This window comes from Lonchura striata, chromosome 9, assembly GCF_050655825.1.
Source record: "Lonchura striata isolate lonStrDom1 chromosome 9, ASM5065582v1, whole genome shotgun sequence".
In the NCBI taxonomy this organism is placed as follows: Eukaryota; Metazoa; Chordata; class Aves; order Passeriformes; family Estrildidae; genus Lonchura; species Lonchura striata.
This window is the reverse complement of record NC_140711.1, coordinates 26,515,545-26,542,049: the sequence shown is the minus strand read 5'-3', so window position 1 is coordinate 26,542,049 and position 26,505 is coordinate 26,515,545. Positions and strand designations below refer to the sequence as shown.

Sequence of the window (26,505 nt, the reverse complement as noted above, 5' to 3'; positions counted from 1 at the left end):
CAAATAACCTTTTGTCATTCTGCTGAATGAGGCACTGCTTTTGTCCTACAGTCAAAAATTACATCCAGATCTTATGAACATTAAAAAATATCCATCTTCTCTTCTGCCTTCCCCTCTGACACACACCCAATTTGGCAAGGACTAGCAGTACTTCAGAATCCATACGTTCTGCTCAGAGTGAGGAGAGACATGCCCCTCATTTCTTAAGATCATCTCAGGCCAATTAAAGACCTGAGTAAAGGAATAGATTTTTTTTCTGATTTATCTAACTCTTGGCTCTAAGGATGATTACCAGACTGTAGAGCCATGAGGGCTGCTTAAGTAACAAATGTGTTAGATTCTGGGACTTGAGGAGGTCCAAGACATATGAAATTTTGCCTATAAATAGCTGTGTGCACTAAACCCACCCCTAAGGCTCCATGTGCCAGGATGTGTAGGATGATTGTTCTGAGTCATGTTTCAAAAAGAAAAGCCAGAGAAAAGAACATGAGACAAACCTGTAAATCCTTTAATTAATTCAAGAATTATTTATGTTAAATTATCATACATTTGCAGGATTACACATCTGCATTTTTCTTAGCACACTCAACTATTTTAAACCTAGCAGCTAATTCCTAATTTGCTTTCATATATTCTTTGTAAAGGCAAAGAAAAGCTTAAGAATTCTTATGTAAACCAGATCATTCCAGTACAATAATTTTATTACTGCAATCCATTACACAGCACTTTGGTGACAAAAGAGTATATCTTGGAAAAGCAAACCTTGGAATTTGTGAAGTGTTGTGGGAGGGGGTTGTTTTCTTTCAAACCTGTTTTATTAGCTTCCCTTTCCACTTGGCTTTAGTCTGAATAAAATGAAGTGGGAAAAAAAACCTGCCCACGTATAAATCAACATGCTCTTTTTCTCTACTTAATTCAGCCAAAGAAATGACTTAAATACTCTTCTATAGTACTTTACTGCATTCCAAGAGAAAAAAATTTTATAATGCAAATACTACCATTTCTTTCTGCAATAAACTTGTCATGGGATTTGAGTTATTTGATTGCCCTTTCAGGAAAAATAAAATCATAAAAAAACAAATCAGAAGACCTTAACAAAGAATGCAGACCTGATTCATTACAAATCCCACGTCCCTGTTTCTTAGCAGTTGAGCCAAGTTTAGGAAAACCTCTCATCAAATCAGGGTACAACCTAAAGTTATGAAGCAAGGGCCTTGGCTGCTGTAAATGGCTTTTTGTGGTGGAAATTAAAGGAATTTGACAAACTAAACTCAATTGAGGAGCTGGCATTTAACACTTTTGTGTCTTACTTTCATCTCCCACCTTTGTATTTGAAATTTTCCTTCCTTATTGTTGAGGAACAATAAGGAAATTTTTGTTGTTTTTTTTCTTTCTATTTTTTTTTTTTTTTTGGTATATATTTTGCAATTCTTTCCACAAGGAAAGTTTCTCAGCTCTTTGGGTGATAGCTGTCTGTTTTCACCAATTCTGTCCTTCCAAACAGGAATTTTCCCAATAATTCAGTGTGACTGTGGTCACATCTACTCATTTCCCATACATGTGTGGATCATGTGCACAGCACTGTTCATAGAAATATCAATTCCTAGATAGCAGCTGTAACCTGCACCTCCCATTGTACACAGAGTCCTTTCCCAAGAGTGTCAGAAATTACTGTGTCCAGGTGATCACAGACCAAAGGACTACCTGAAATAATCTCTCACCTTCCTGCACGATGGAAAAGGAATGCTGTAAATTCTCTGGCATGAATTAAGGAACTAGCACCACAGGGCTTTATTTTTCTTCTTTTCCCCTCTTGTTTACTGTTAATATTTTCTGGAGGGAATTCTCTTTGCCAGCTCCGTTACCGAGCCCCCATCTCCTCTGATCCCCATCCCCTGAAGGATCTCCCAGCTGTCTCCAGCTCAGTGTCCCCATCCTTCCCCTCTCCTTCCCACGGGCTGGCTCATCCCTGCTGCCAATCCCTGCCTGCAGCCCTGCCAGGCAGCTCAGCTGGGCACAGGGGCAGGGGTTGGGCAGGAGAGCCAGGTGTGTCACACAGAGCCAGGTGTGTCACACACACACAGCCAGGTGTGTCACACAGAGCCAGGTGTGTCACACACACACAGCCAGGTGTGTCACACAGAGCCAGGTGTGTCTCACACAGAGCCAGGTGTGTCTCACACAGAGCCAGCCAGGTGTGTCACACAGAGCCAGGTGTGTCACACACACACAGCCAGGTGTGTCACACACACAGAGCCAGGTGTGTCACACACACACAGCCAGGTGTGTCACACAGAGCCAGTGTGTCACACACACACAGCCAGGTGTGTCACACAGAGCCAGGTCTGTCACAGCCAGGTGTGTCACACAGAGCCAGCTCTGGGTGAGAATAAAGAATAAAATACACTGCCTTTTAAGCTGCCTCTCATGAAATGAGAGAGAGCACAGCTGAAATGCCACCTCACACTGATGCCTTAAGTTTTTAACTTTTACATTTTTCAGATCCTGTACTGCATTAGTAACTCTGAACTTCACACACAGTGTTAGCAAGCTCCACAGTTTGGGCAGACAAAACAATCCTTCCAGGCCTGAGAACCAAGGTCACCCTTGCAGCCTCAGGCTCTGAAAAGTATAAACAAAAATGAACTGGGGGAAGTAAACTGGGAGAATGTGACTTAATTACCAGTAGATGTAATTGGACAATTAACCTCTGATATGCAAATAGACCAAACCTTCATCTGCCCCAAAAACTTGTGACCATTGTCCATCTTGGGTGTTGCCTCTGCAGGGTTTTTACATTACCCAAGGTGTATCTGCTGAAGGCCTTTAACAAATACCTGCTTTATTCTCTACTCTGTCCAGCCTCTGTTCTAGGCAGTCACTCCAGGCATCAACACAGCCCCAGGAGAGGCTTCTGAGCAAGGCAGAAGGAACCTCAATGTGCTCCAGCAAGATTTGCCTTTCTAGGGCTCTGATAAACTCAGGAAAGTGATTTAAACATATTTAATCATTGTGATTGTGCAGATAGTCATGTACAAAAGCCTTTTGTGATGAAGAAAAATAGGTTTTCCTGGGTAAGTGTTTGAAATCCATTTCTGGATGCCTGCATCAGTACAGTACAAAGGGGTAGGGAGCCAACAGGTGTCAGCAGCACTCAGAAGTACAAACAGTCTTCATTTACTGCAGCCTGCAGAACAGACAAATCCATTATCCCATCATCCAGAAGGGCACCTGTCCACACCTTCTGGCAAGGCAGGAGCTTGTGTGCCCATGGCTGGTGCTGGATGTCCAGATGTGTCTTTAGCTATGTGAAAAGGGCAAGTCTAGATTCTTGCAGGTAATGCAGGACCAGTGAAAAACAACCCAAATTAACTTCCCTCCCAGACCACTGTGATCCCCAGTGTCCTCTTTTCACCTCTGAATCCTGGTTGTAACTAATTGGATCCGCTTGTCAAGATGATGCAGCTCTAATTACCCTGGGTCTAAATTCCCTGGAGGGTGACTTCAGAGGAGCTCTTCACTCCTGTGAAGCATATCCGATCTGTAACCTTTCCTTTAGTCACACCTGGGCTAGTGTAGATTTCTTTGCCTGCTTTTACATTGGTTTCTAACACCTTCAACTCTGCAGTGGCACTGCATGCTTAATAACAAAATTTCTGAACTTGCTGACACATTAAAGCTTGTTTGTTGGTTTATAACACCGCTGAGTTCCTCCTCAAGGTGGAGCTTTGTCAGATGTTTTCTGACAATCTAAATAACTGACAGCTTTGACATTTAGTGCACCCCTTTGCCAGGTGAGGCAGTAACAGGCTCAATGAAACCTGAGTTACTGAGGCATGACCTGAAACAATATTAGCTGTCCTTGATTATGCTCTGAATTTTCGTGTTCCCCTCCTCCCCAGCCCTAGTGTGATCCTTTTAATGGTTGTCTAAGACTTGCTCGACAACTAATGGGAAATGAACTGACTGGTAATTTCTTGCTGTGTGTCTGCTTGGCCCCATGCCAGTCTCCTGAAATGATGGTGCTAAATATAAATTTTCATTACACCTTCTTCAATTTCTGTGCTTGCTTCATGTAGTACTTTTAGATGAGCATTGTTTGGCTCTGGTCTCTAATGGCTTTTATGAACAACAATCCAGTTAATTGACAGTTTGGGTATCATCACCTTTTCTTTTAACTCCTCACCATCATTTCCGTGTGTTGAGTTTTAGGCAACTGTCTGCCCTCTTCAGTTTTAGAGCTAGCTACAGGAATAATTGCTGTATAGCATTCCTGCTCCTTTACACTCCATCACCTTTCTTGCCTGTCAGTTGCTGGGTGCATAATTATGCTTAAAATATCTTTTGGTATTAGTTAAGATGCTTTGCACTATTTGATGCTCATTTTTCAATTTGGCTTTCTCAAGTATTTTTTATTGCCTCAGGCTCTTGTTATCATTTACATAATCCTTCAGTATTCTGGATGCCTTCTACCTTTTGACGCTGTCATTTCATCCTTGATAATGTTTTGCTCATCCTCTGCTTCTGCACACCAGCTCCAGTTCCCATTTGTGACATTTTGTAAATGTTTTATTGGAACAAGCATAGCCAATAATATCCTTCCTTTACTACACTTGATTTTCTGGACTCTATTTAATTCACGTCAATTTTCTTATACTCACTTCTCCAAATTCCACCCCTTGTAAAGCCTATTATTTTTCCACTTTTTTTCTTAGCACAATCTAATGAATATTTTGTGTATGCAGACATGATTTGCTTTCTAAATCCACAAGAGCCTTCAAGGAAATGCTATCTCTTCTCAACTCTCTGTTTTTTATTCAAAAACCAAAGTAAAGTGGGTTGCACATTAGGCTCTCTCACTGTCTTAAATCAGGAAATAATATTTGTTACATGTGAACTCCAGCTGAAAGTGGAATAGCCACCTAAGGTAATTCCAAGTGATTTTAAATGGTGGTAGCTTTAAATAAAAGGCATGGTACAACAGTAAGTAGATTTTTTTTTTTTTAATTGAAAACAGGCTTCACTCATAGTGGGACCATTTTCATGCATCTGTTGGGATTAGATTAGTCACTAATATAGGAATATTTTGTTAGAGCAGAGTATGAATTATTCCCAACTTGATGTGCAAGCAGCCTACTCTCATCTAGGGATATTTTGCCACATTTGCTGGCCATAAAAAATACAGAACAGTGCTCAGTTTACTCCTAACTCTCAGAACTATCATATCAAGTTTAGTTGCAAAGATAATTTAGTTGTAGATAATTAAAAAAGAATTCTAGCAAGTAAGAAGTACAACTTAAGTAATAACATTGGCATTTCTTTCCCACAGTTCAAATCTCCTTCTTGTTATTGGGGTTCTGGGGGATCTTAAAGATTTACTTTTACAGCCAATGTTTTGCCTTTCAGCAGGGAGAGGTAAAATTTACACTGTTGTCACTGATGATCTGTGTTTTCCTATGGTCTGCTGCAGATTCCTGACAGGCCACTGTGTGTTTAATTTTGCTGTTACTTTAATTTTGCTGTTTACTCTTGCAAAGTATCATGTGCTGAGTGAAAGAAAGAATAATTTTAACTTCCTTTGTGAAATGTAATGAAAGTTTGGGAACAAGACCCCTCAGAATGTGAAGTTACCTTTAAATTAACAGCTTTAATGTTATTGCAGAGCAATGTTATCAGCTCTAATTTCTGAGACATTTACTGTTTTGCTTAGTGAATGTTTGTGTTACTGCAATTTGATGGTTGCTGCTGCTATTATTCTTTCAGATATGCTGTTTGGAGGGATTTTCCCCTAAAAAATGAATATTCTGGTATAAGACAAGGCCAAAAAAGCCAACCTAACTGTAAAGGGAATACACTAAGCTCGATGCTTTTGCAGAGACAAAGGCAAAAGGGGAAGCAGGTGCTTTAGTCACTCGATGTTTGGTAGAGCTGTTTGTAGTAGCAACTTCCAAAATAATGAGGTGTCACTAAGCTCCTGCTGATATGAGAGAAGGGCAAGCTTTGCCTTCTTTCTGTAATGAGATATCAGCCTTTTCCTGCCTTCCTACACTTTGTGTTTTTCTGCTGTCTTCAAAACATTCTGTGCCGCCAAATAATTGTTCGAAGTTATAGCCTGGGGATTTTTGTTATTTTTATCCCTCTCACCTATTTCTGTGGATAGAAACATATTCAGTACTCATCACCACCTGCTCCTTCCTGTAATGTCACTTCAGCTGTAAACCACCTGCAAGTGACATGGCTTTGCTCATTAATGTTTTAGGTGGTCAATGATTTAATCACTTGACCCTCAGTAGATCAAGAATTCCATCAATGAGCTGTGAATTAACTCCTATGTGCTCTACTCAATTTCCTTGTCTGTCTGTGGAAAACACATCTTTTTAATGAGGACATAAGGCTCAGCTCTGCATATAAGGATCAGTGTTACACCACTCCTTGAAGTGTGAAAAATGAGTTTTTTCCATAATTTCTTGTTTGCTTTGTCAGTTTTAGGCATGTTCTTCTAGGGAGCAGTTTTAATATTTGCCCCAGTGGTTGAAAGCACTGTATCTTGAACAGGAAGATCAATTTTTTCTGTGCTACAAGTGGGGACTAATACACTATTTTAGAGTAATTGGATATGATATATTGCATGTGTCTTTATGTCTACAATACCTAAGTATTTTTTACATCCTCCTAAGCTATTAAGCAAAGTATTTTACAATGAAAGAGTGTTCCACAATTTAATTACACATTTTGTACAAAATATTTCCATTTAACAGTTCCAAACTGTCTCTTCCCTTTAAGTATAACCACTTTGGCTCAGCTCCCATCCCTAACAATGGGAATGTCACATGAAGTCCCTAAGTGTTTGAATTTTTTTTTTTTAGTCTCCATTTATAAAATGTGTCTTCCACTCTTTATCCTGCACTCAGTGTTTAAATTTCTGGGATGGGTTCTACCACTGTTTCCACAGTGAGAGCAATGTAGTCAGCAGTGGCTGTGTTTTTGCCACACTGTCTTTGCATTCCCAGCATAGATTGAAAATCCCAGCACCCTTGCTAAAAGCCCAGTTCTTTTTTTTTTGTCTCTTCTGGGTTAGTTCACTAAGCCAGGTTAGGAACCCTTCTTCCTGGCAACCATTCACAAGCAGGTATTTTGCTACAGAAAACTGACTTTAAAGTAATTCTTCATACCAGGGAGGGAAAATGGTGTGGCTAACTGTAAATATGTCCCTAAATATGAAGGTATAACTGGTTTCCATCTCACTAGTTTTGGAGATAGACGTAAGATTTCTATTAGACCGATCCAATATCTCCATGAGGAGAGTTCTGGGAGGAGAAAAGATCATGTGCAGACAGAAGAGAAAAATATCATAGAGAGGTTTTAAAATTTATCTTCATGCATTCCTGAGCCTGGACAAAAGGAGGCTTGTGGGGGACTTTATTTCCCTCTAGAACTACCTAAAAGAAGGTGTAGGCAGGTGAGGGTTGGTCTTTTCTCCTGGGTAACAAGTTACAGAGTAAGAGGAGATGGCCTCAAGTTGCTGGTGGGTGAGTTTGTGTTTAGATGGAATATGAGGAAAAAGTTCTTCACTGAATAGTCTTGCAAGCATTGGAATAGGCTGATGGGAGGATGGATTCCATCCCTGGTGGTATTTAAAAGTAGATATGGCACCTGGAGGCAGGGTTTTGTGGTAGAGGTGGCAGTGCTGGGCTGGCACTTGGGCTTGACAATCTTGGAGGTCTTCTCCAACCTAAAGGATTCTGTGGTTCTGCAAAAGAGAGCTGCCTTGGCAAATAAAGGTACTAAGGCAATGCTATGCTGTTGCTAAGCAATAAGTACACAGGTTTTGTGCAATTTTCTACCTTTGGATGGGTGTTGTAGCTGGTCTGGGTTTGTTATCTCACAGAAGTCCTTATCTGGACAGTTAGTGCAAGAGACAAGGGCAGTGAGATAACAGGAGCACTACAATTAGTATTAATTGACCTAACTCATCAAGAACACATGCCTTATGTTGTTTGTTTGACAAATCCTGGCTGCATGCTCCAGAATCTAAATGCAAACAATTTAAGGTATCACACCGCTTCCAAGATGAAGCAATCACTCAGTTTCAGATGCTAAAAAGGTAATAAGATGGGAGGAAGGAAAATAATTAGGCAAGGAAAAGGAGATAAAGATGTGAAGGATTGAGTGTTTTTTTTTTTTTAATGTAAACATATGTATGTTTCCAAATATTAAGAATATAAGGTCTTCTATAATTCAGTAATGTCATAGGTTAATGCCACTCTGACTTCATCCTTAGTATGTATTCAGACTAGAATTGTGGTAACATACAGAATATTCTATTTACCTTTTGAAAATGAGCGCTATTCATGTTATTACATTTGCTGGTGCAGTACTGCAAAGCCTAGTGTACAACTTAGCAAATATTGAGTAAAGTGGTAGTGATTCCAAAGATTATGGACTCACTGTAGCCAGCAGCAGGTAAAATGCACAATCAGTGGACTTAAATTGTTTTGTGTTGTGGTTATTTGATCCAAAGGACTAATTTCAACTTTGACATCAGATAGCCAGAGGGGTTTTCTTCCAGAACATGAACAGCAGAAGGGCTTTATAAATCGGGCCTGGCTTGCAATTAAAGCTTTTGGAGATACTAAGTAAACTTTCCACTTGGATGCCGAGCCGACTCCCTCTGACATCTGAGCGTGCCTTTTGTGAGGCTCATTTTTTTTAGTAGGTCAAGAGACCTAAGTCTTAAATGAAGCAGGCTCTATGAGACACAGCTTTTCATTACCAGCAGGATCACGACCTTGCAGTGTATATTGAATTTAAGTTTAATACCGTAATGGATGGGACTTGTAATAAAAATTGCTAGATGTTTTGTGGATGAGTAATAAAGAGTAGATTAGAGTACAGGACTTCAAGAGTCCATTCAAACAATACTGAATTTATACTATCTTTTGGCATTGCTTTTATAGTTTGGAAACCTTATAATAAAACTCAGGCCTTGTCCATTATTTAATTACTTTGCTGCATTTTTTGGCACTTTCTTGGTAGCTTAATAGGTAGTTTGCATAAAATGCTCCCACTGTTAAATATCTGTTTGTGCAGCAAGGAACACAGTGGTGTTCCTTCTGTCCTAATGTATCACTTAAATGGAGATAAAATAGTGATTACACTTACTCTTTAGGACCATAGACTTGGATTTACTTGTGGTTCCTGCTACATATGTAACCATTTTGGCAGACTCATTTACGTTTTCAGAAGATCCTGGTACTTGCTGCCACGCTTACTCTGACTTTAAGTGGAGTTTTATTTTATGGTCCTGTCATTAACCTGCTCATCCCTCACCAGCTGTAAGTGTGAGCAATCCCTAGTGGAAGGAAAAAAAAAAAAAAAAGAAAAGAAAAAAAGAAGAAAAAAAACTAAGATGTTTGAAGCCTTTAAAAGGGCATTAAGTACTATATGGCATTTTCTGTTGTGATGTCTGATATGGAGGTTCTCTGTAGTTAAAGGTATGAAGGTCAAGCAAGCAGATTAAAAATTAAGGATCTCAATTACTGAATTTATACTAGAGTACTAGTAACAATGAAGCCTTCAGAATTGCACAGGAGAAATGAACTAAAAAAATTACATGGCAATAAAAATCCTTCAGACATCAAAGCCCACATGAAAGGAGGTTTCTTTTCATGCTGGTTAAACACTGCTAAAAACCAGCAAGAGCTCCTTAAAATAGATGTCACTTCCTTGAACTATACAGGTGGTTGCATCTCTTTTTTGTATTTCTATTACTAATATTATAATTATTTTGTTGTGTTCTGCACTGCATGTCATGTCAGTGATCACACTAGTGAAAACTCTTGAAATAAATTGTTATTAATTATTGCTGTATTATAGTGCATCATAAATATTTTTACTTCCTGAACAGTAATAGCAAGCCTAAGAAAGTTAATAACTAGCTTTGGCATGGCATGAGGTCACAAAGGAGAAAGACATGTTAAGATCAACAAGGTAAAAGGAAAAAAAAATTCAAGTTTTCAGTGTAAATTCTAGTAACTATGACCTTTAAAAAGTTTTTAGAAATTTGTCTGTGCTCAGAACAGACATCCTGTGAGTATATCATAGTTCTTTATTTCCCTTCTCCTTTTTCACCCTCTATCCATATACCTTTTCAGCTCTTGAAAAATGCCAGTGTAAATGTGCTGTGAAATATGTCTGCCACATAAATGTTCCTTTTCTTTTTATCCTTCATTAGGACATTGTGATTTATAATGACCGGCTGTTCCGGATTGTGGCAATTGCTCTGGAATGGTGGCATTACTCTTTGGATTGAAGCACAGGACAGGTACTGGCAATACAAAGCACATTTGGCTTGGCAAACATTGCTGAGGAATAGCTGTGTCCTCCTTTGGGATGGAGCTGCAAGGCTGAAGGGAAGATTTAAGCTGTCCTTTCAGCTTTGGACTGTTCCAATAGACTTTTTGTGCTAAGACTGTAGCCTGTACCAGGGAGAGGCTTGGACGAGGTGGAAGAGGGTTTGTTTTGGCAACTTTAAGGTGGATATTCTATGAAAGATTCAAAAGCACTCCTAGGAAGGCACACTGTGCTGAAAGGAGGAAGCAGAGACCTCTCTAAGCCCCTCTATCCTTCTCCTACAAAGACCTGTGTTAGGCAGCACAGGGCATTTAGACTTCTGCTGAGTAAAGCAATGACAGGCTTGCAGATGGAGAATACTAAAAAGAAGTTTTCTTGCATTTTGGATGGAAAGGGAAAGGTAGCTGCAAGCCAATTCCACCGGTGGAGCTTCAGAGCAGCTGCTCATAACCAGCAGCACAGCCTGAGAGGTGAGGACCTCTGCAATCTGGTAGTGGCACTGCTCAGCTCCCTGCTGAAGGGACCAGAATTCTGCTTTTGGGAATCTAATCTTCCTTTTCTGCAGCTAATTCTGTAGCTGACACGTTTTGATGGTAATGAATTGAGATGGCAACCAGTACCTTGGTCAAAAAGGGACAGAAATGTTGAGAGGAGCCAGTTCTGATGAGTGCTGTGTGAAGGATGAGGAAGGGCTGGGTCGTTAGTGATGACTGATGCTAGAGCAGAAGCATATAAATGATATAATGAAGTAATACACTAGGGCACAATATGAAGCCCCTCTCGACCTGGGAAATGTATCACCAATCAAATTTCTTTTCTCTTGAAGGTCTTCTTTTAACCTTGCAAGGAGGGCTTGATGGGTATTTCTGTCAACTCTCCACTTGCTTAAATGTCACTGGATGTTTTAATTTACAGGTATTATCAGCCTGGGAGTGGTAATGATCTGGCTGTTAGTGGAAAAGAAAGCTTGTTATCAATATTAGGCTCTTTTTATTTGAGCATAGGTTTCTTTGATTTGGTTTACTTTAGAAGAATAATTCTGAGATATTTAGAGAAGCACAACACAAGGTCACGATGAATTTCAACACAATTATTTCATGATTTAAGACAGCAGGAGAGCCTAATGTGAAGCCCATTTTACTTTGTTTTCTTGAATAAAAATGAACTGTTAAGAGGAGCAGGCTGAAGTTTCTGATGGCTCCTGTAAATCATCTCAGCTGTCAGTGGCACACAGCAGCTTTCGAAGGAGAATATCAGCTGGTTTTTGTACTTGTTTAACTATTAAAATAAAGTCCTGCAGGCTCTGAGTGGAAGCTGTCCTGATGTTTTTATATGCCCTTTCATGGCTTTATCCCCAGCCATGCTGCCTCCCTAGGCAGATTAAAGCTGGAAGAAAGGGAGCATTTTTCCTGTGTGCTTTGGCTGTCGGGGCTGTCAGTGGCCACCTTCACTTGCCAAATGCTCCTGACCTTGTCCTTGGGAAGCCCTGCAGGAGGGGGCTGTGCCTGGATTCTGGAATTGAGCTGGGATTTGGATGCTGTGCAATGTTTCAGGTTTCTGTCATGACGTCTGACAAGCATTTCGTGTCTGTCTTCCTGCTCACATGTGAAGTTCTCTGCTTCTTGATTCACTCAGTGTTTTTAGCAGTGACCTGAGATCATTCCAAGCATCAAACTACCAGGAGAAGGCGTTTGTTGCTTCTCCTCATGACTTGGACTTTTTCTGGTAGACTACTATGCTCCATTTAATATTTTGGATATACTGAATAACTATAGATTAAGATATAGCATCCTAATATTGTAAATACTTTGCTTCTTTTCAGATATTTGATTTTAATATATTATTTAGCTGCTAAGTTTCATTTTATCTGCCTGTTTTTATTGCATTAAGGCCACTGGCTTTCATGAAACTGGTGTCTTATTTTTGGTATGTTGCATAATCTGTGGAATTTAGTCTATTTAAAAATTGATACAGCATAAAAAACTATCCCGTGCACATAATAACTTACAGTAGAAAATGAGGTGCAACTTTGGTACACAGGTTCTAAATTATTTACATTTTCTATAAAAAAGGAGTGCAGAAAAATTTTCTCCTCTGAGTTTACCATTCTTCTGTCTTCATCCCATTTTGCTTGCCTTAGACAATTATGTCTTGGAACAATCAAATACTAAATCTAGATGAGGGTAAGGATGATTACATTATAATTCACTTAATATTATAATTTTGAACCAAGCATCATCTTTAAAGAGCTGTGTTGTAGATGGGCTGAGGAACCACTGAAGACATTGGGGTCTGAACAGGAGCCTATTTTCAGTCTGGTCGTTTCATCACTCCAGAGCTGAAGGGGAGAAGTTTGGACTATGAATCATTGGAAACACAATGTGTATTTTCAACAGGAAAAACAAATATACAAAATCTGATCTTGTCTCAGTAGATGTGTTTCTTTCATTAGGAGCCAGACACCTCCAGGTGTCCTCTGGTCTCAGTTTGATTTAAGTCAAAAAACAATTTGAGAAACACATGTTGCTTGCAATAATGATTGGTCAGAGTGCCTTTTACTTGGTTTTGTGGGTTTTTTTTTTTGCACTCAAGAATTTTATTATGAATTTAACAAGCTGTATGTATAGGAAATGTGTTGCTACCTTTTTTCTTCTGCAGCTGGTAAATTTATGTACCTCCAAAAACTTCCAGCATTGGCTAAGATAGGTTTTAATCCTCCTTCACTAACAAGTTCATGAATATCTTGAAAGTACCCTTCACTGTTAATGATGCAAAATTTCTTAAAGAATCAATAATGAGCTGATAGGTTTCAGGGAAAAGATGTTTTATTTAGAGGGATTTGTTTAGAGAAATGTTTTTTTCTGGCCAAGTCAGATCAAACATTCTGTGAATAGCAGGAAGTTTGATCCAGGAGCTGGTTTGCTCTTTTATTTATAAAATGCTTGCTTTGGGGATGTTTCAGAAGGCAGGTGTGGGATGGAGAACAATGTATACATGTTGTTCAACACTCGTTTAAGTTTTTCCCTTGATTGAATAAATTATATGACTAGATTTTCCTTTTTACTAACTCTCTTTTTTTCTTTCACATTAAGTGTAGGTAATGTCACATCCATATAAATCAATATAACAATGACATTATGTATGTATATTATTATTTAAACATTGCTCTCCAGTGTATAGTTTTGTCAGTCATATTTTATAGGGAGTCTGTAGACTGTTATAATCATTACAGTCTGTACAGTGGAAAAATCCTGTAAATCCCCAGTTTTTGAGTGTTTTGAGTGGTAATGGTGTAGTACAGGTAAATAGCAACAGGGTGTCTGAATAGCACAATCCTATAAGCATTGCAGGAAATAAAGCATGAAGAACATGCTGCTAAAAACACTGAACAAATGAATATTCTGTAGAGAACATACTAGTGCACAGAATTTTTCATTTCCTGTGAGAGACCCCTGTGAATTTATGCCTGGAAATGCAAAAATGTTAAAATACATTGGTGTCTTTTGGAAGCCTGTCAAATGCACATTTTGTGCTGTCTTGAATTATTACTTGTGTGTATATTAAGCAGGCATCAAATTGTGCTTAAATCAAATAAAAATGACTGCTAGTTTGGATGGCTTTTTCTGAGAAATGCCCAGAAAGGAGGGTGAAATTGGAAGTTTCATGCAACTGCATTTCTCCAGTATACAATGACCAAGACCTTATAATACATAAATCTTCTTTTGGGTGATATCTAGTCAGAATGAACTCGCTAAATTTTCCTTCTAGTAAAATTCTTTTACAAGCCAGATACAATTTATTCTAACATTTATTTGATGGGCAACATTTTGTAGATCTCAAATAATTTTCACCCAAAATTTTATTCATGGGCCCCAAACACAAAGAGAACATGAGATGAATAATTGTTTTCCCCCTTTCACATCATTATCTTATTCCACCAAGGCATTGTTAGGCGAACATTGTGCCCAGGTTAATTTATTTGCAGCAATATCTTGTGCTGACCTGTACTACATATAATCCTTTTTAGACCATGATATCATGATGGCAGCTAATACAATCTAGAATATGTGGACAAGATTTATTATACTTGGTGTCCTGCTTAATAATTCTGTTGCTTTAAGACATTAAAAATGTAAAGATTTTTTTTTCAAAATTTATCGATACTGTCCTAACAAATGTGAGAAATTTTAGCCATAGTTATGTTTAATCCTTAATTATCATAAGCTTCTATTCCACCTTGTGGAAGCACAATCAAACCACAGCTGAGAGGCAATCATCATTTCTTGCTTTGCACATGCTACTTGCAGCTTTAGGGTAAAGTGGGAGGGTAAAAACTTGCTCTTTCATCCACTGGCAGTTTATGGATTTCTGACCCTCAGATATTATTTGCATTCACAGCATTTGTTTGGTGGCTTGGCCACTACATGTGAGATGAGTGTTGTGCTTTCAGACAGTTCAGATAACATAATAGCAAATCTGTGCCTCCCAAAAACTCAGAATTAAGAACTTTATTCCCTAAGGTGCTCTAGCTGTAATTACAGCAGAGGAGCATTACTAATGAACAAACCCATACTTGTAATCCATGCAATCCGTGTGCATTTGAGTTACACCATGTTTTATGAAATAAATGCACTCAGGGCAAGATAATAACCCCACAGCAGAAGTACTGTGAGGTTTAAATTGTGACTCATAACTGTGCAGACCATGAGGGTCTGGGAAGATCCCATGAAGAAGGTGTTCACATCAGATTTAACCACAGTTCTATGAAAGGTAGAAGAGCACTTGTAGAGTATCAGGGTAGATAGATAGCAGGATCACCTTCCACTAGATCAGGTTGCTCAAAGCCCTGTCCAAACCTGGCCTTGGGCTTCTTTGGGCGACGTGTTCCAGTGCCTCACCACCCTGTCACTAAAGTTCTTCCTCCTCTCTAATATAAACCTGCTTTCTGTCAGCTTAAAGTCATTTCCCCTTGTCCTATCACTCCATGTCCTTGTTCAAAGTCCCTCTCCACCTCTTTTGTAGCTCCTTTAGGCACTGGAAATGGCTTTAAGGCCTCCTCAGAGCTTTTCTTCTCCAGGTGAACACTCCCAGCTGTCCCAGCCTGGCTCCAGAGCAGAGGGACTCCAACCCTCAGAGCATCTTTGTGTTTTCCTCTGGCCTCACTCCAACAGGTCCATGTTTTATGTTGGGGGCCCCATCTCACTTCATTTCTTTCCATTTCAGCTTCTCAAAACACAAACCTATTTAGTATAGATCCATTACTGATGGTATCAACTATACGCATTTTCCTTTTGTTTACCATAAAGTGAAAGGACTGATGAAAATGTTTGGTGTAGAAACAGAGCTGCCAGCCTGAAATGCTGAAAAGTGATGGTTGTCAGCAACAAGCTTCCCTTAGGATGATTCCACACATCACACTGACAGGACATTTCTGCTGATGCTCAGTCTAAATATTAATGTGCTGTCCTTGGGTCCTGCCAGCCCTCCCTCTGACACTCCACGTTACTTCTGGGTGTCTGTACCTTTGGAATACATGAACTGCTGTTGTTTTCCATTCTCAGGGCTGTATTCCTTCCTTGATCAATAGACTTGGCCTTCTCTCCTGGGGACAAGACCCAAGAGATTCCATATTTGCAGAATGGAATGTTTCCAAAGCTGGTTCTAGAACCTTTGCTCATTGACAGTTTGTCTGCACCCAAAACTCCTGCATCTCCTGTTTTCCAAAGAATTAATGGAACAGCACGGAGAGGAAATTGGTTAAAGGCTATAAAAATTGAAAGAAATTAACCTCAACTTCTTAATTTTTTAATTATATACAGTACTATACACCTTTTTGGTATATCTTAATTGCAAATCAAAGATAAAAATTCAAATAATGATGGAAAGTGTCTATCCCTAAATATATACACTTTCCATTGTCAAACAGTGCCTCTGCATGACATTTTATATTCTATATTTGAAAAAAAAACATGTCATAAAGATGACTATCTTTGGATGTCTGGAGTTGCATGAATCAGTAAATTGTTTATTTTCTCAGTGGGAGTTCACTCAGGACATTGAGGAGCTATTTCCCCCTAATTAGTTCCCTTGAGTCCTCTTATAAAAAAAACCACCTTAGGCTTCAAGGAGTCTGTTTGGGGTCATTATTTTCTTGATAAATGTACTCCCCACCACTCCAGATTTCCCAGAAGGGAGACTGCAGGGTAGAAGAATGTTGTGCTGCACAATATATTCCATGATTGGTTCAAATTACTCAATTTACCCTGTATTTTCAAAAAAACCAATCCGAAATCATCAGTCAGCCACATCCTACTTCCAGTGCTGATGCCAGGCAGTCATTTTCCCTCAGAGCATCATTGAACATGAGCTCTCCTCAGCTTGTTTCTTACTTTGATGAACTGGATGGCTGCAGGGACTGTACTGAGATTTGAGACATTTCATTTGAGATGTTGCTGGTTGTTTCAACCGCTGATAGCTCTGTAGGAAAGGAGTGGACAACGCTGATTTTGCTCATACCAGGCAGAGGTTATTGACCTGTAAAATTTACCATCATATTTTATCAAGCCACTCTGAGATGTCATTTTGTCAGATAGGTGTGCTAATGCAGGGTGATTTATCTTGTCTAATCTTTGAAAGGTAACCTGCAATCAAACCTCAGACAATGCTGAAAGATGTTGTCAGTTATGTAGTACACGCTGAAGAAACAAGAATTTTTGTTTTGGTCTTTAGATCAACAAATTCTTGCTCAAAAAGAAAAGTATATCCTTCATTTTAGACTCAAATTTTAGCTGCGTGTGGTGTAAATGTGTTCATTTTCACCTGTCAAAAACCCTTTCATGCTCTGTATCTTGTGATTATTACACTGTGATCATTCCTTGATAGTTGCTCACCTCTATGATTCAGAGTTGCCAAGTTCAACCTTGTGTTTTCATTTATTCTTCTGGTGCTGAGCTGACTCTAATAGAGTTTTAGGCTTATTGAAACACTGGCCTTAGATTCCCATGGCCTAAATCCCCCCTAAATCCCAGTGTTTTATTTTGGCCTTAGCAGACTCTAAGAGAGTTGGGTAGCGCAGGCATTGCAGTGGAATTGCAGATGTGAAACTCTGGATGTAACAGGTGTGTTCATGGGCTCCTGCAGGTGTTTGACCCACATCTGTGCCAGCCCCACTGCAAAATATGGACAAACCATATACAAAATATGTGTACCATATACACACAAAAACATGGAAAAGTTCTGTGGAGTTGGGACTGCCCACCAGCAGCCCCACCACCCTGGAGTGTCTAACCCACAGGTGGCTGGGGAAGAAGGAAAAGCTGCTTTGGGATAATTCTGCATTTAACAAGGGCTGCTGCAGCATTCCTTCTGCACACAAATGCCTTTTAACCCCTCTCTACCTGACATCCCCTTCCCAAGCTAATATTCCCACTTTTGGTTTATTTCAGTGGAAGTTTATTTGCTTGAAGTCTGAATAATAGAAATTAAACTTTTTATTGATAGGAGATGACCCTTTTTTTTAATCCTGTGATGAGAAAAATATCACCCAGACATCTCTAAGGTTTGCAATGTGAGCTTGCAGTCTGAATTTCACGTGTGCAGCACGAGTCCAGCATCACTGTAAACACTGAGAACAGCTGTGAACAGAGAAAAGAAGAGCTGAGAAAAACAGATGCCTTTCAATTTGTACACATTATTTAATACTGAAATGACCCATAACACAGCGTTAGGTGCTTTATTATATTTGCCCACCTTAGAAAGAAGCTGGAGCAGCAGCAGCAGCCGGCTCAGGCGTGTGGGGAATGCAGCCACAATTCCTGCACCCTCTACTGGCTGATGCACAGACCTCGGAGGGGGCTGCAGGAGTTTTTTTTCTCATCTATAAGAATAAATTTCTCAGCTGAAACAATAACGTTTGCCAGCAAAAATTTTACAGCACCATTATTAGTAGAAATAGGAAATTTGGGTGCTCTAGTTGTCTGGAATAGGAAAGGAAGCCTGAGAAATAGAAAACTAATTAACTCTTTCATCTTGCCTAAGAAACTACTTTTTGGGAACCATTGTGCTCACTTTCTACAGCAAGGAAATTCCAAAGTTTGGCACACAGAAGGAGACTAAGCTGTATTGTGCTAATTCTGAATGCTAGAGACATTGTTCATTAAATTCTGCAAATGCTAGGTGTGGGGGGATAAAAAGTAGTATTCTGCAATCAAGACCTAGAAATTTGAAAATTAAAATTCAAAGTCATGTCTTTCTGGGTGTGGGTTTCACTTCAGCCACAGATAAGTATTACAAAGTATTTGTATAGTTTTAACTTTCAGATGGGTGTAGCTGATCATGCTATAAAAAACAGCTGCAGTTTCAAAGTCCACGTAGAGAGCACCCTGTGGCATGACCATGGTGTAGAGAGGATCACACACTCTCCTGGGTTATGACATCAATTAAATAATAGTCTTCTAGGCTGCTGCAGTTTCTTTAATGATGTTTCTTTCTCTGTTTGTTTTTTTCTAATTTCTTTTTTTTTATCTGTTTGTTTCTTTTTTCTCTTTTTCTTCCTTGCCTGCCTACATGGATGCCAGCTAAGGCTTCCTGACACAGCAGACAGAGGTAGCTGCAGATGTTTTGCACAGAGCAGGGGTGCTGTTGGTGTGTCCAGTTTTCCAGGGTGCCTCACCATGTAGATATGATGCTATCTCGTGTCTGGTATCTGTCATAACCTAACATGAACCCATTGCACAGCTACAATGAAGAATTTTGTTGTTGTTGCCTTGCTATTAAATGGTTTGGACTGCTAGATTTTACAGGAATAGTATTATTGGGCTATAAAGAATAGCTCACACTACAGTGAGATTTTCAGAAATCACAAGTGATTTGATCTACCTTCAGTTTATTTTTTTAAAAGTAATTGTATTTTCAGAAGGATTATTGCCCCTCTCATTGCCAGTTAGAGAAGGGGCTTCTCTGGGTCCTTCAGTTCATGAGCTCTTCAGGTGTCTTTGCCTTGGAGATCCTTGACAATTTCTGTTCCCCCTGTTTGCCTGTGTGTTCTTGCCTGTACATATCAATTTTGTGTCGTTTGTGCAGTGAATCAGATTCCCAGACTTGACAAGCTTTAAGACTTGCTAAGATAAGCAGGTGAATGTGTTACAATATTTGTACAATTATATTTTCATATTGATATTATCTCCTGGACTTCCCATCACCACTGATGATGATAAATGCCTGCAAAATACAGGAATTTTTCCTTTAAGGAGTGTTTTTCTGCCTTCCCATTATTTCTTATTGCTTATTTGGGCAGAATTTCATAAGCACTCCTCATATTGACTCCTCCACAAAACCAGTCAGTCCCACACGACCCTCTGGGGTGTCTGGCCCCTTTCAGAGATCTCTCAGCTCCCTACAGGAGCATGGATTTGCTGCTGCACCTGCAGGCAGCTGCGTGGGTCAGTGCCAAGCTGGGGCTGGCAGTGGCTGCCTCCTGACCTCCCTCTCCTCCTTGGGAATCCCTACATGCCTGCCCCCTTCTCCTTGGTATGGGAAGATTGTCCCTGCCCTGGTGATAAAAAAAATCAAGATGGATTAGGCAGAGTTAAAGGCAAGAGAGATAAAAAGGGTTTGCTCAAAATCTCCACCTGGTTCTACCCCTAACTCCCAACCCAGCACCCAAACCCCAGCACACCCCAGCTTCTTTCAAATGCAGCTCACACAAAGCAGATTGGAAGTGATTTACTGCTCTTTAGGAATGTTTTCAAATTGCATCTTTTTCAGTTGTCAGGAATTAACTGCAACTGCCTGAGTTTTAATTAATGGATCATGTTATTTGGTGCATCTGAAAAGAAAATTTAAGGCACATCTTTGGCTCTTTTGGCCAGTAGCCATAATGACAGCCAGGCTAATTATATCGGTCACCAAGTTATCGGCGCAGTCGTAACTGGAGGCAAACAGATGCCAAGAGAGGCTGGTAGTAAAATCATGATGTATTTCACAGTCATCTTATTACTGACTGATTTAAATAAGGACCTAAAATGCTCTGTCAGTACAGAGTGTGTCAAAGTTCCAGCAAGTCTTAATTCACAGAAGTTCAAGCTTTCCTTGCTTATGGAAAGTGACTGGTGAAGAAGGAAAAGGTATGCCACAGCAAAAGCATGTGGAGAGCAATTGTACTGCTTACACTTGCAAATTCTAACAATCCAGGTGACATGTTCTTTTTTTTTTTATTGAGTTTAAGTATTAGGGAAGAACACTCTCTGATGAGGATCCTCTGACTTCCATTTCATCTCATGAGTGATGAAGTTGGCCCATGGTTCTCTGTCATTTGCTTGCTGAGTCTAAATGAAAATAAACTGCATGTAATAGTGACTCAGAGCAGCAGCTCCATCAGGGAATGTCCCTGTGAGCTTTCAAACTCAGCACATTGGAAGTGGAATACAGTATGTACTCAACATTAGGTTTCAACAAATTTAATTTAAAAAACTAGAAATGGGTTGCTTTTCACGCTGTATGAACAGAAAGCTCTCTGTCTAAATGCTTTCCATAATTAAAAAAAACAAAGTCTAGCCCCATAGTTTCCTCTACTGGGTCACTGCAAACCAAGGTACTGCTGGATTATGGCTTCAAATAATAACTGAAATTTTGAGAAGGAACAAAGTCATAAAACTCCTCTGTAAATGTATTCCCAGCCACATAAACAAGGAAATGGATTTTATAATTAATTCAGAGTTCCCTGGCAAGCACAGTGTTGTAATGTGTTGTAATCTACTGATTAAGTTCCAGTAAGAACACTGGCAATGGCTTTTTTTATCAATATCTGTCTTTTAACAGCACCCAGAAGAACCTGAAATTCTGAATCTCAGAATAACCATGGGTGGATTGTGCTCATCTGAGCATCCAGTCAACACTTGGAGAGGGGTGAGTTTGTAGGAGCAGGGTTTGTGTCATCCTTGGGTCCTGTTTTCTTCCTCTTCCCACGTCTCTGAGCACTGTGTTTTGGAAATGCAGTACTTAATAGAAAATTGCTTTTGAGAAGTTCAGGCTGAATGGGTGTTTGAAACATTCCAGCAAAGCTTTTAATCCAGTAGGATTCTACTTCACAGAATGCTTTACCATCCATCAGGCCAGTGGTCATGGCTGTTAATTAAATGAAAATGCAAAATAAATCTACAGTGCAGAGATACAACATAGCCAATTAAACATCCCAGCGCAGGGTGCTAATGATAAAAAGTGAATGTCACTGAGGACAACCTGCATGATGTCAGAATACAAATCCCATCAGATGACAAATCTCACGGCTCCCATCGTGGGTGGGAGGAAGGGAATGGGGGTCCCTGAGTGCTGAAGAGCAGCAGAGGTGGTGGTGAGGGGATGGCAGCATTGGGGACTTCTGTGGGCTTAGATGTACTTAAGGTCAGAGCACTCAGACTAGTGCTGATAATTTTCTTGACTCTTTATCTGTGAAACTCTGACCAGTCTCAAGTGAGCCCTTTGCCATGCAACAAAGAGCTGTACTTTTTTTAATGTATTTGTTTTAGTACAAAAGAACAATGCTGAAGAAAGCAAAAGATGACCATGTTTGGAGTGCCTGAAGGACTGTCAGGGCCCTGTGTCTTTGTGAAGATGCTCTCTGAAGAGGGATGGCCTCTTTAAGTGGCTCATTTTGGCAAGGCTCAACCAAATGAATGGCAATAACTCAGCAGTTACAGCTAACTACAGCAGCTCATAGGCAGGCATTATAATTTCATTAAAGATCTGGCAATCTGGGCAATCTAAAGAATAGAAATGTACAGAGATGAGAGCAATCTTAAGTTTCATGAAATCAAAGAAAATATTTAACAAAATTATTGCAACACAAAACTTAATGAGCTACCTTGAGACAAACAAATTAATGACTATTTAGTATTTTGTGTATGTAAACAGTTCCACCTGTTCTACCTATTTGAAAGGTTAATTTTCTTTGAGAAACACAGTCTGACAAAATTTATATTTGAAAGAAAAGCTTGTCTGTCTTAAGCTACATATTTCAATAGCTCATGAAACTTGTGTTGCATCAAAAAATTTGCCTACCTTCAAAGCTTCGGGTGCATACTTTATGTATCTGAACGTGCATTTTAGCTTGGATTGCTAGTTGGGAGCTTCTTTCTTCTTTTCAGCTTTTGATTGTATGTTTTGCACTTTTTGGATGTTAGTTGCTTACAATGAGGGTTGTATGAAGGGTTTCATGTTCTTAAAATAGAGAAAATGGAGCAGACGGAAATTTTAGACTATTGCAGGATGCTGGCCTTTGAAATTTCCATGGATTTTCAGCCCATGGAAATTTAGCTCTTTTTTCATTCTTTTAATAAATGCAGATAACACAACCCTATCAAGACTCAGTTGAACTAAATATTAAATAATGCTGGTCTTTAAACCAGTTTTGCATTCCCTAGATTGCAATGAATGTGTAATTCTTTCTGACATGCAGGGTATTAAAACATATTTAACAAAGCTCTAATCAATTACATGCACTTTCAAACAAATCCAAAACACTCTTTACAAGTTTTTATGTAGGCATAAATGTGTGTATACCATAGAACTGTTTGGCTTAGAAAGTACCTTAAAGATCATATAGTTCCAACCTTATATAAATATTTTTATATATATTTATACATACATATATATATAAGAAAATAATGTGTGTGCAAGCGATGTAGTTCTTACAAGCATGGTTGTCCTGCTTGTAAACTGCTGGTTGAATCAGCATCAGATGCTGCATGGATAGAGGAATGTCATATATTCTTTTACTATATTAGAATATAATCTATTATTACCACACATGTAGGCTCAGCTATTGCCATCCCACCTTTTTATAGAGGGTTTGGCCCTATACTTTGTTTTCCCAGGCAAATATCCCTTCCTGGACCTGTACAATTTTCTGGAGCTGGAGACAAATCTTGTTCCCCTCCCACAAGTCAGTATTCCTCTTTCCCCAGCAGTATTTTGGATGAGAGGAGAGCTATTGAGACCCCTGGAGGGAAGGAATTGGGAGAAGTGTTTGAATCACAGCACAGGGGAACGAAAGGCAGTGAGAAAGTTCTGGAAAGGGACCCCAACCTTGGGGACAGGCCAGAGCAAAATTGAATGGTGGCATCACAATCACTGCTGAGAGGGGGAGTTGAAGAACAGATTAATGTGCTCAACAATTCGGTGCCATCTCTGCACGAGTGAGGATGGGTTAGGACCAGAAGGAGACTTGGTGACCAAAGCTGGGATTGTTGCAGGTTGGGTGTAAATTTTCAGCTCCTGCCACCCACAAAAGGCATGGTAAAGAAATAAATGGGTTGTTTTCCCCCCCACAGTTAGTTAGGGGATCATCTGCTTAAAGGATAGAGCGTTCCAAGGAGATGTTCACGAGGTGGCTCAGGGAAACCAGGGAGGATAGATATATCCTTCTTGAAGGAGAGAGAATAAAACTTTGCACACTTAGATTCCAGTGGTTTATCTAGTGACAAGGAGAGCGCTGTTATTTTATTTCACCTTTATTTCTTGCTTTTCAGTGTAAGGAACAACCCAAAGATAAAGCTACTCCAGGGCTTTGTGCAGATGAAGAATGGCAGAATATCTCACCTGGTATTGCCTCTTTGGTGATAGTTTTTAGGCTGTTGGTTGCTCTGTGGCTGGTGGCAAGTGATTGATTTTCATATACAAATTTCATTTCTAGCTTTGAAACTTTTTTTCCCATGTAGTATTCCCTTGAGACTAACGTAGCAACATAAATGGGATTGCCCTGTCAGCTGAGTATGTTCTGCCTTTCTCTTTGTACCTGAGAGCTGCATGCTTTTGGCAACAGCAAAAGAGTTAAATTTCAGTGTACCGAAGGATTCTGGACTTTCCTAATTAACCATGGACTATAATAGTCATTGAGACAGGCAAAAAACGTGCCCAGGACAGGATTATGCCAGTACATGGGAATGTCACAGGATAAATTGCTGCTGTGTCCTGTCACTCCTGCCATGGGCATTTAGATCCAGATCCTCAGTGGTACTGAGAGAAATAAATAGCCCAGCGTGGCTGGGACTGACCTTCCCTCCACTGGGACGTGCTCTCAGGTAAGGGTGTAAAAGCTTATCAAATTTTCGGGCACCTCTAGACCTTGCCTGGGGCTGTAGGCTTGGAAACATGAGTGGGTTTGCTGTGCTTGGTTAGTGTCAATATTTTAAACTGAGCTGGATGTTAACAGAGCAAAATATAGATTTTAAACACAATGTGAAGGGAAGTCTCTCCTAAAATAACAGGAGATGTTAATGAGCTCTCTGCAACAGGCTTAACTTGGGATGTTTTAACGTGCGATTGTGGCTGTTCTTAAAAAATGAATAGACCTATCAGCATTCAAAGGACTATTCTCCCTTCCCTCCTGATCTGGCCTTCCTTTCTCCCCACATCCCCTGAGTTGCCAACTTGCACTGTCTGCTGTGATCCTAGAAAGCGTGAGGGCTGGGGTCGGAGAATACTTTTATTCCTCAATTAGAAATAGAAAGAAAGCAATGCAAAATAAAGTAAAATATTTCAAGATACAGCGAGGGGAAACAAAAAAAGTCACTTATATCTTGTGTGCACACAGTGATGATCCGAATAAGTAAGAGCACGGTATCATCCTAAATTACACCCGTGCGAAATATTTACGTATAATCCACATCTCTCTGTATAAACCACACATAAATCACATATTTGGGGTATAATTAAGCAAGAGGCAGCAGCCCACCCTGACGCAGGTTGCGTGCAGCATCTCCCCGCCGCTCTGGCATCCCTTCGTGCCCCGGCGCTGGCGGTGGGAGCCGCGGCCCCGGTGCGGAGGCTGCCCCGGAGGCCGGTCCGCCCGGGGCGGTGCGGGGCGGTGCGGGGCCGGGGCTGCCGCGCTGTTCGCCGCGCCGCCGCTGGGGGTATCTTTGTACCATTTTTCATCCAGCAGCAATTTGGAGTGGAAACGTGTAATAGGGGAGAAAAAAAAAAAAAAAAGCAAGGGATCTCGGCGGTTCGAGCGAGCCGTGCATCCAGGAGCCAAAAAAGATTAACACCCTCTCCGCGCCCCTCCGCGCCCCTCCCGCGCCCCTCGGGGCAGCGTCGCGGCTCCGCGGTCGCCCGCCGGACATCGAGCGAAAGGGATTCGTTTGGAGGGCACTTTCGGATCGGGGGAGATCTATTGGATTAGTGGGATTATCTGCCTGCAGACGGAGAGAAGTAGCGTTTGATCATTTCCATTGCCTGCCTGATGGTCGGATTTACATGGAGGTGGCTCGGCACGGATGAGGCTGGATTCCGGATGGGGATTTCCAGCCCCCCCTTCCCGCGCCCCGATCCTAGGAAAGGGCAGAAAAATATATAAAAATCGGTATAATTGGGAAGTGTCCGGAGCACTGTTGGGAGCCCTCCCGCTCCCAGCGGCTGGGAGAGCCGGAGGAGGCGAATCCAGCGGAATACAGCTTCGGCTGCGGTTGCGGGAAAGCGGCCGTGAACTGGTAAATACTTTGATGCTCCCTGCGTGCGGGGCGAGCCCGCGCCGGGATGGAGAGGAGGGAGGGGACGGCCGGGCCGGGATGCAGCAGCGCGGCCGGGATGGAGGAGAGAGGGAGCGGCGGGATGGAGATGGAGCCGGGCCGGGCGCGGGGCCCCGGGCAGGGCAGGGCAGGGCGGCTGCGGGGCTGAGCCCGGGGGCGCTCGGCAGGGCCGCTTTCCGAGCCGCGTGTGCGTGTCCGCGGCCGGGGAGGGGGATGCGAGCGGGGCTGCGGGTGCGGGGCTGCGGCGGCTGCGAGCCCGAGCGGTGCCCGCCCGCGGGGATGCGCGGCGGCGGGAGCGGCTGCGGGGGTGTTGGCGGGGGCATTTCCACACACGCGTTTTCGCACTCACGCACGCACCCCCCGCACCCTCCGCCGCCGCCCCGGCGAACTTTTCCTTCCCCGCCGCCCCGGGGCCGCCGCCCGCTCGGGCCGGGCGCGCAGCTCCGCGGGCGCTCCGCAGCCCCGGTGCCTCCCGCAGCCCCGGTGCCTCCCGCAGCCCCGGTGCCTCCCGCAGCCCCCGCTTCTCTGCCGGGCCTGCCGGGGGGATGCTTTGCTTTATTTCCTCAGACATCTTCTTTTTCGCCTGGGTGCTGAGTGCTGCTTCTTCTGCTTCTCCCCCCCGGCCGCC

General features: G+C 41.2%; 1 protein-coding gene across 10 annotated transcripts in view; it reads left to right on the top strand.

Annotated features, from left to right (window-relative positions):
* Nucleotides 1-26,505, top strand: part of NLGN1 (neuroligin 1) — a 380,357-nt gene that overhangs the window by 43,462 nt on the left and 310,390 nt on the right. For 7 of the 10 annotated variants that reach the window (XM_077785735.2, XM_077785734.2, XM_077785733.2 and 4 more), the window contains exon 1: nucleotides 25,699-25,838. The exons of 2 other annotated variants lie outside the window; for them this stretch is intronic. The gene's annotated coding sequence lies outside the window, so the exon portion shown is untranslated. Of the gene's footprint in view, nucleotides 1-10,234; nucleotides 10,325-25,698; nucleotides 25,839-26,505 lie in introns of those variants that run through there. One more of the 10 variants, XM_085588009.1, reaches the window with a different exon arrangement.